Here is an 8,252-nt window from a genome sequence, read left to right as displayed (position 1 = left end):
CTTAGTTGACACACACGCACTATTTTAAGCTAATCAAAGATTCAAATAGGACAATTAATTGTTTTCCACTTAAGGCTAGTGATGTGGTAATATAAATAACAAAAGGGGGTTAAAAAGGCTCAACGTGGCAAACAAAGGTAAATGAAATGGTGGGCTATTTGGGATAAGTGAGCTATAATCAAATAATGGCCTCAATCACATAATTGCATGAATATACACTAAATAATGGACATATAGAATGGAACAAACTAAAGAATGCAATCATAGAGAAGAAAACACACAAGAATAAAAATCATGGTTAAATAATGTAACCATGCAATTAAGCTCAAAAACTCACGGGTTGTGTGTTCTTAGCTCAAAAACCATATTCCAAACTATATATATATATATCATGCAAGTTTTAAAAAGTTTTAACTCAAATCAATGTGAATCTTAAATGCCTTTTCTAAGAAAAATGATACATTCCTTGAAAATTTCAACAAATTGACCAACGTTTATTATTATATATATACTAAATAAAATGTTGTGATTATGAAAAGTTAAAAAAGTTTTAGTTCACTCCCTATTTTCAATCAAACCAAATTCTCATATGCAAAAGGGTAAACTAAGCTCAATAATCCACATTTTTACAAATCACAACTAATAAACTAAAAGTACAATTCAAACTAAAAATCTAAGATATATACAAGATAAAGTGCAAAATGCAACAAAGTAAAAAAAATATCCAGACGACTAATATATACAAGAATCTAAAAGTGCACTAAAATAAAAAATGAAAACACTGAAAAGTAAAACAAAATAGAAGTGTCTAAAATGGAATGATTCACCCGAAATAACTCTGCCGATGAAGACGACCTCCCCACACTTAAATGCTAGCATCGTCCTCGATGCTCTCGATCAAACTGGGTGAGAAGGATCATCGCACACTGGCCCACTGTCAGCTGCAGGTGTCTGTGACTCTGTCAGATGCTCAGGCTGAGTCTCCTCATGCTGTGCAACCTCCTACTGATCCTCCTCCTCTTCAGAGTGCTCCGAGGGTGTATCAGGCTCAGAGGGGATGTCAGTACGCCCAGAGGTCATAATCAGCTTCAACTGTGCATAGCGTCGCAATAACGTCGCAACAAGCACTGCTCCATCCGATCCATGCGCTCAAAGAGGCGCTGCACAAGGTGGTAAACTGGCTGAGAAGTGGAAGATGGTGCTGCTGAAGTAGGCGGTGCTAAAGGTGCTGTTGAGGATATGGCCGCCTCAGTGGGAGTAGTAGTAGGTGCTCTGTAGCCTAGAGTTCCAAACCGCTTGCCGTGTGGAATAACCTTTTGCGGTCGGCAACCGGTGGTCTCTCATCTTGGGGCTCCCAGGGTACCTCAGCGCGGATCGCCATCTGAGTGATCAAGTATGGGAATGCCAGGGTGCCTCTGACATGAACTCTAGACATATACTTCCTGATAAGTCTTGGAAGGTATAGGTCCTTGCCTTCCAAGACACATGATGAGCGGATAATTTATACCCTTTTTGGCATTATTTTTACATAGTTTTTAGTATGTTTTAGTTACTTTTATTATATTTTTATTAATTTTTATTCAAAAATCACATTTCTGGACTTTACTATAAGTTTGTGTATTTTTTCTGTGATTTCAGGTATTTTCTGGCTGAAATTGAGGGACCTGAGCAAAAATCTGATTCAGAGGCTGAAAAAGGACTGCAGATGCTATTAGATTCTGACCTCCCTGCACTCAAAGTAGATTTTCTGGAGCTACAGAAGCCCAATTGGCGCGCTCTCAATTGCGTTGGAAAGTAGACATCCTGGGCTTTCCAGCAATATATAATAGTCTATACTTCACCTGAGATTTGATGGCCCAAACTGGCGTTCAAATTCAGCCTAAAACATCTTGGCGTAAAACGCCCAAACTGGCACCAGAATTGGAGTTAAACGCCCAAACTAGCACCACAGCTGGCGTTTAACTCCAGGAAAAGCCTAAGCATGAAAAAGCTTCAATGCTCAGCCCAAGCACACACCAAGTGGGCCCCGAAAGTATATTTCTGTACTATCTGCACTTATTTACTCATTTTCTATAACCCTAGGTTACTAGTCTAGTATATAAACTACTTTTAGAGATTTATTTTACAGTTTTGATATCTTTGAGCTATCTGTAGATCATTTTGTAGACGTTTGGAGGCTGGCCTCACGGCCATGCCTAGACCTCTTTCAGTTATGTATTCTCTACGGTGGAGTTTCTATGCCCCATAGATTAAAGCGTGGAGCTCTGCTGTTCTTCATGAATTAATGCAAGTACTAATGTTTTCAATTCAATTCACGCCTACTTCTTCTCCAAGATATATTCTCGTACTTAATTCAGTTAATTCAGAATGAAGGGGTGACCCGCGACAATCACCCAATCTTCGTTACTCGCTTAGCCAAGATCGCGTGCCTGACAACCACAAAGCGGTCTACATGATGTTCAACGTAGTCATTGGAGGACAGCTGGAGTATATTCTCTTGGATATCTAATACACGGATTAAGTCCGTGAGATTAGTATCTTCGTGGTATAGGCTAGAATTATTGGCAGCCATCCCTGGGATCCGAAAAGTCTAAACATTGTCTGTGGTATTCTGAGTAGGATCTGGGAAAGGATGACTGTGACGAGCTTCAAACCTGCGAATGTGGGGCACAAGTAACAGTGTGCAAAATGACAATGGTCCTATTCCGACGCTAGCGGGAATCGACAGATGATTAGCCGTGCGGTGACAACGCATATAGATTTGTTTTCATCCGAGAGGATCATACAGCTTGCCATGGAAGGAGGTAACGCATGGTTGGAAGAAGGCAATAGGAAAGCAGAGGTTCTGAAGCAACAAAGCATCTCCAGACGCTTATCTGAAATTCCTACCAATGAATTACATAAGTAAATTTATCTTATTTTATATTTTATTTATAATTTAATTATCAAAACCTCATAACCATTTGAATCCGCCTGACTGAGATTTACAAGGATGACCATAGCTTGCTTCAAGCCAACAATCTCCGTGGGATCGACTCTTACTCACGTAAGGTATTACTTGGATGACCCAGTGCCCTTGCTGGTCAGCTGCACGGAGTTGTGAGAAAAGTGTGAGACCACGACTCCGTCCCGCACCAAGTTTTTGGCACCGTTGCCGGGGATTGTTCGAGTTTGGACAACTGAGGGTTCATCTTGTTGCTCAGATTAGGTAATTTTATTCTATGTTTAAGCATTTTACTTTTAATTTTCGAAAAATAGTTCAAAAAAAAATTTATGGTTTTCAAAAAAATTCAAAACAAAAAAAAAATTTTTGTGTTCTTCAGAATTTTTAAGAACGAATTCTAGAGTTTCATAAGTGATGTTGAAGCCTGGCTGGCTGTTTAGCCATGTCTAATCTTTTGGAATGAGGCTTTCACTTCTCATTGACATGCTTGTATGTTTTATGCTAAAGCTTGGCTGGCTATTTGGCCATGTCTAATTTTTTTGGACCGAAGCTTTCACTCAAAGCTTGGCTGGCCATTTGACCATGTCTAATTCTTTTGGACCGGAACTTTAGACTAACATTGCATGATTCCTGGAATTCTTATTAAAAATTTCGTATCTTTTTATTTTCTTTTTCCAACATAATTTTCGAAAAATCCAAAAAAAAATTAAAAAAATCATAAAAACCAAAAATATTTTGTGTTTCTTGTTTAAGTCTAGTGTCAAATTTTAAGTTTGCTTTCAATTTCATGTTTTAACCTTTCTCAAAATTTTCGAAAATTCATGCATATGTTCTTCATAATCTTCAAGTTGTTCTTGATTATTTTCTTTATTTGATCTTTGCATTTTCTTGTTTTGTGTCTTTTCTTATTTTTCATATGCATTTTTGAATTACTAGTGTCTAAAGTTTAAAAATTTTTAAGTTTGGTATCTTGCATTTTTTTTATTTTCTTAAAAATTTTCAAAAATATGTTCTTGATGTTCATCATGATCTTCAAAGTGTTCTTGGTGTTCATCTTGACATTCAAAGTGTTCTTGCATGCATTTATTGTTTTGATCTTGAATTTTTATATTTTGTTTCATTTTTATATTTTTCTCTCTCCTCATAAAAAATTCAAAAATAAAAAAAATTTATCTTTTCCTTATTTCACTCATAAATTTCGAAATTTTGAATTAATTTAGTCAAAAAGTTTTAAAATTTAGTTGCTTCTTCTTAGTCAAGTCAAAATTTCAATTTAAAAACTTTATCTTTTCAAATCCTTTTCAAAAATAAAATCTTTTTCAATTTTCCCTTAATATTTTCGAAAATTTTAAAATTTGATTTTCAAAATCTTTTTCTTATTTTTATTTCATATTTCCAAAATTAATGCTAACAATTAATGTTTAGATTCAAAAAAATTTATAAGTTGTTACTTGCCTATTAAGAAAGGATCAATCTTTAAATTCTACAATCATATCTTTTAGTTTCTTGTTAGTCAAGTAATCAACTTTAATTTCAAAAATCAAATCTTTTTAATTTCCTTTTCAAAATAAATTTCAATCATATCTTTTTCAAAACTTAATTTCAAAATCTTTTTCTAACTTTTTATCTTTTCAAAATTGATTTTCAAATCTTTTTCAATTAACTACTTGACTTTTTGTTTGATTTTAAAAGTTTACTATTTCATATCTTTTTCAAAACCACCTAACTAGTTTTCTCTCTCTAATTTTCGAAAACTACTAACCCCTTTTTCAAAATCCTTTTTAATTAACTAATTATTTTAAATTCTAATTTCATTTTATTTCTCTTTTTGATTTTCGAATTCTAACTAATAAATTAAATAAAAACAAAAATATTTTCCTTTTATTTTAATTTAAAATTCGAATTCTCTCTCTCATCTCTTTCTATTTATTTATTTATTTACTAACACTTCTCTTCTTCTTATAATTCGAACCCTCTCTCCCTCTATGTGTTCGAATTCTTCATCTTCTCTCTTCTTCATTCTATTTCTTCTATTCTTCTACTCACATAAAGGAATCTCTATACTGTGACATAGAGGATTCCTATTCTTTTCTGTTCTCTTCTTTTTCATATGAGCAGGAGCAAGGATAAGAACATTCTTGTTGAAGCTGATCTGGAACCTGAAAGGACTCTAAAGAGGAAGCTAAGAGAAGCTAAAGCACAACACTCTGGAGAGGACCTGACAGAATTTTTCGAAAAAGAAGAAGAGATGGTCGAACCCAACAACAATGGTGGAGATGCAAGGAAGATGCTTGGTGACTTTATTGCACCCTCTTCTGACTTCTGTGGAAGGAGCATTTCAATTCTTGCAATTGGAGCAAACAACTTTGAGCTTAAGCCTCAATTAGTTTCTCTAATGCAGCAGAATTGTAAGTTTCATGGACTTCAATTGGAAGATCCTCATCAGTTCTTAGCTGAATTCTTACAAATCTGTGACACTATTAAGACCAATGGGGTTAATCTTGAGGTCTACAGACTTATGCTTTTCCCCTTTGCTGTAAGAGACAGAGCTAGGACATGGTTGGACTCACAACCTAAAGATAGCCTGAACTCTTGGGAAAAGTTGGTCAATGCTTTCTTGGCCAAATTCTTTCCACCTCAAAAATTGAGCAAGCTTAGAGTGGAAGTCCAAACCTTCAGACAGAAGGAAGGTGAATCCCTCTATGAAGCTTGGGAAAGATACAAGCAATTGATCAGAAGGTGTCCTTCTGACATGTTTTCAGAATGGAGCATCATATGTATATTCTATGATGGTCTGTCTGAATTGTCCAAGATGTCATTGGACCACTCTGCTGGATGATCTCTTCATCTGAAGAAGACGCCTACAGAAGCCCAGGAACTCATTGAAATGGTTGCAAATAACCAGTTCATGTACACTTCTGAAAGGAATCCTACGAATAATGGGACAACTCAGAAGAAAGGAGTTCTTGAGATTGATACTTTGAATGCAATATTGGCTCAGAATAAAATATTGACTCAGCAAGTCAATATGATTTCTCAGAGTCTATCTGGAATGCAAGATGCATCAGGAAGTACTAAGGAAGCTTCCTCTGAAGAAGAAGCCTATGACCCTGAGAACCCTGGAATGGAAGAGGTGAATTACATGGGAGAATCCTATAGAAACACCTATAATCCTTCATGGAGGAATCATCCTAATCTCTCATGGAAGGATCAACAGAAGCCTAATCAAGGCTTCAATAATAATAATGGTGGAAGAAACAGGTTTGGCAATAGCAAACCTTTTCCATCATCTTCTCAGCAACAGACAGAAAATTCTAGGCAGAGCCACTCTGACTTAGCAACTGTAGTCTCTGATCTATCTAAGACCACTCTCAGCTTCATGACTGAAGCAAGGTCCTCCATTAGAAATTTGGAGGCAAAAGTGGGTCAGCTGAGTAAAAGAGTTACTGAAATCCCTCCCAGTACTCTCCCAAGCAATACAGAAGAGAATCCAAAAAGAGAGTGCAAGGCCATAAACACGTCCCACATGGCCGAACCTATAGATGGGGGAAAGGCAGTGATTTCCAGTGAGGAAGACCTCAATGGATGTCCACTGGCCTCCAAGGAGTTTCCTAGTGAAGAACCAAAGGAATCTGAGGCTCATATAGAGACCATAGAGATTCCACTGAACTTACTGTTGCCACTTGCCATTCATGAGCTCTGATGAATATTCTTCCTCTAAAGAGGATAAAGATATTATTGAAGAGCAAGTTGCTCAATATCTAGGAGCAATCATAAAGCTGAATGCCAAGCTATTTGGTAATGAGACTTGGGAGGATGAACCCCATTGCTCATCAATGAACTAAATGATCTGGTTCAACTGAAATTACCTCAGAAGAAACAGGATCCTGAAAAGTTCTTAATACCTTGTACTATAGCCACCATGACCTTTGAGAAGGCTCTGTGTGATCTGGGGTTAGGGATAAACCTCATGCCCCTCTCTGTAATGGAGAAACTAGGGATCTTTGAGGTGCAGGCTGCAAGAATCTCACTAGAGATGGCATACAATTCAAGGAAACAGGCTTATGGACTTATAGAGGATGTCTTAGTGAAGGTTGAAGGCCTGTACATCCCTGCTGATTTCATAATCCTAGACACTGGGAAGGAAGAGGATAAATCCATCATCCTTGGAAGACCCTTCTTAGCCACAGCAAGAGCTGTGATTGATGTGGACAGAGGAGAGCTAGTCCTTCAATTGAATGAAGACTACCTTGTGTTTAAGGCTCAAGGATCTTCTTCTGTAACCATGGAGAGGAAGCATGAAAAGCTTCTCTCAACACAGAGTCAAATAGAGTTCTCATACTCAACTTCTAAGTTTGGTGTTGGGAGGCCATCATCAAGCTCTGAGTCTCTGTGAAGCTCTCTAAGAGCTAACTGTCAAGCTATTGACATTAAAGAAGCGCTTGTTGGGAGGCAACCCAATGTTATTTAATTATATTTATTTTTCATTGTTATTTTATGTTTTCTTTAGGTTGATGATCATGTGAAGTCACAAAAACAACTGAAAAATCAAAAATAGAATAAAAAACAGCATCAAAAATAACACACCCTGGAGGACAAGCCTAAATGGGCATTTAACGCCCAGCCTGGCAGCATTCTGGGCGTTAGACGCCAGAATGGGCAGCACTCTGGGCGTTTAATGCCAGAAAGGGCTGACTGGCATCTGGCTGGCATTAAATGCCAGAAATGGGCACCTGGCTGGTGTTTAACGCCAGAAATGGGCATCTGGCTGCCGTTTAACGCCAAAAATGGGCAGCAGAGTGGCGTTTAACGCTAGGAAAGGTAGCAGAGTTGGCGTTAAACACCATAATTGGCACAGAATGGGCGTTTAAATGCCAGAATGGTGCAGGGACTCGAATTCCTTGACACCTCAAGATCTGTGGACCCCACAGGATCCCCACCTACCCCACATCTTCTTCTCTCCTCTTCACACATTTCCATAACACTCTTCCCCAAACACCCTTGACCAATCCCATCAATACCTCTTCCCCAAACACCCCTCACCTATCAAATCTTACCCTCTTCCCCATAACCTCTTCACCACTCACATCCATCCATCATTAAACCCCACCTACCTCACCATTCAAATTCAAACCATTTCCCTCCCAAACCTAACCCCTCATACACGGCTACCCTCTCTCACTTATCCTATAAATACCCCCTCCTTACCACCTTCATTTTCACACAACATACACACTACTACCCCCTTGGCCGAACCCAAACCACTACTCCATCTCCTCCATTTCTTCTTCTTCTACTCCCTTCTTTC

General features: G+C 37.7%; 1 non-coding gene across 1 annotated transcript; it reads right to left on the bottom strand.

Annotated features, from left to right (window-relative positions):
• Nucleotides 1-5,594: 5,594 nt before the first annotated feature.
• Nucleotides 5,595-5,698, bottom strand: LOC112788207 (small nucleolar RNA R71). The gene has a single exon (XR_003195581.1). It is a non-coding gene; the product is annotated as a small nucleolar RNA R71 (small nucleolar RNA).
• Between the last annotated feature and the right edge of the window lie 2,554 nt (nt 5,699-8,252).

This window comes from Arachis hypogaea, chromosome 20 (genome assembly GCF_003086295.3).
Source record: "Arachis hypogaea cultivar Tifrunner chromosome 20, arahy.Tifrunner.gnm2.J5K5, whole genome shotgun sequence".
Taxonomy (NCBI): domain Eukaryota; kingdom Viridiplantae; phylum Streptophyta; class Magnoliopsida; order Fabales; family Fabaceae; genus Arachis; species Arachis hypogaea.
This window is presented reverse-complemented; position numbering and strand designations above follow the sequence as displayed.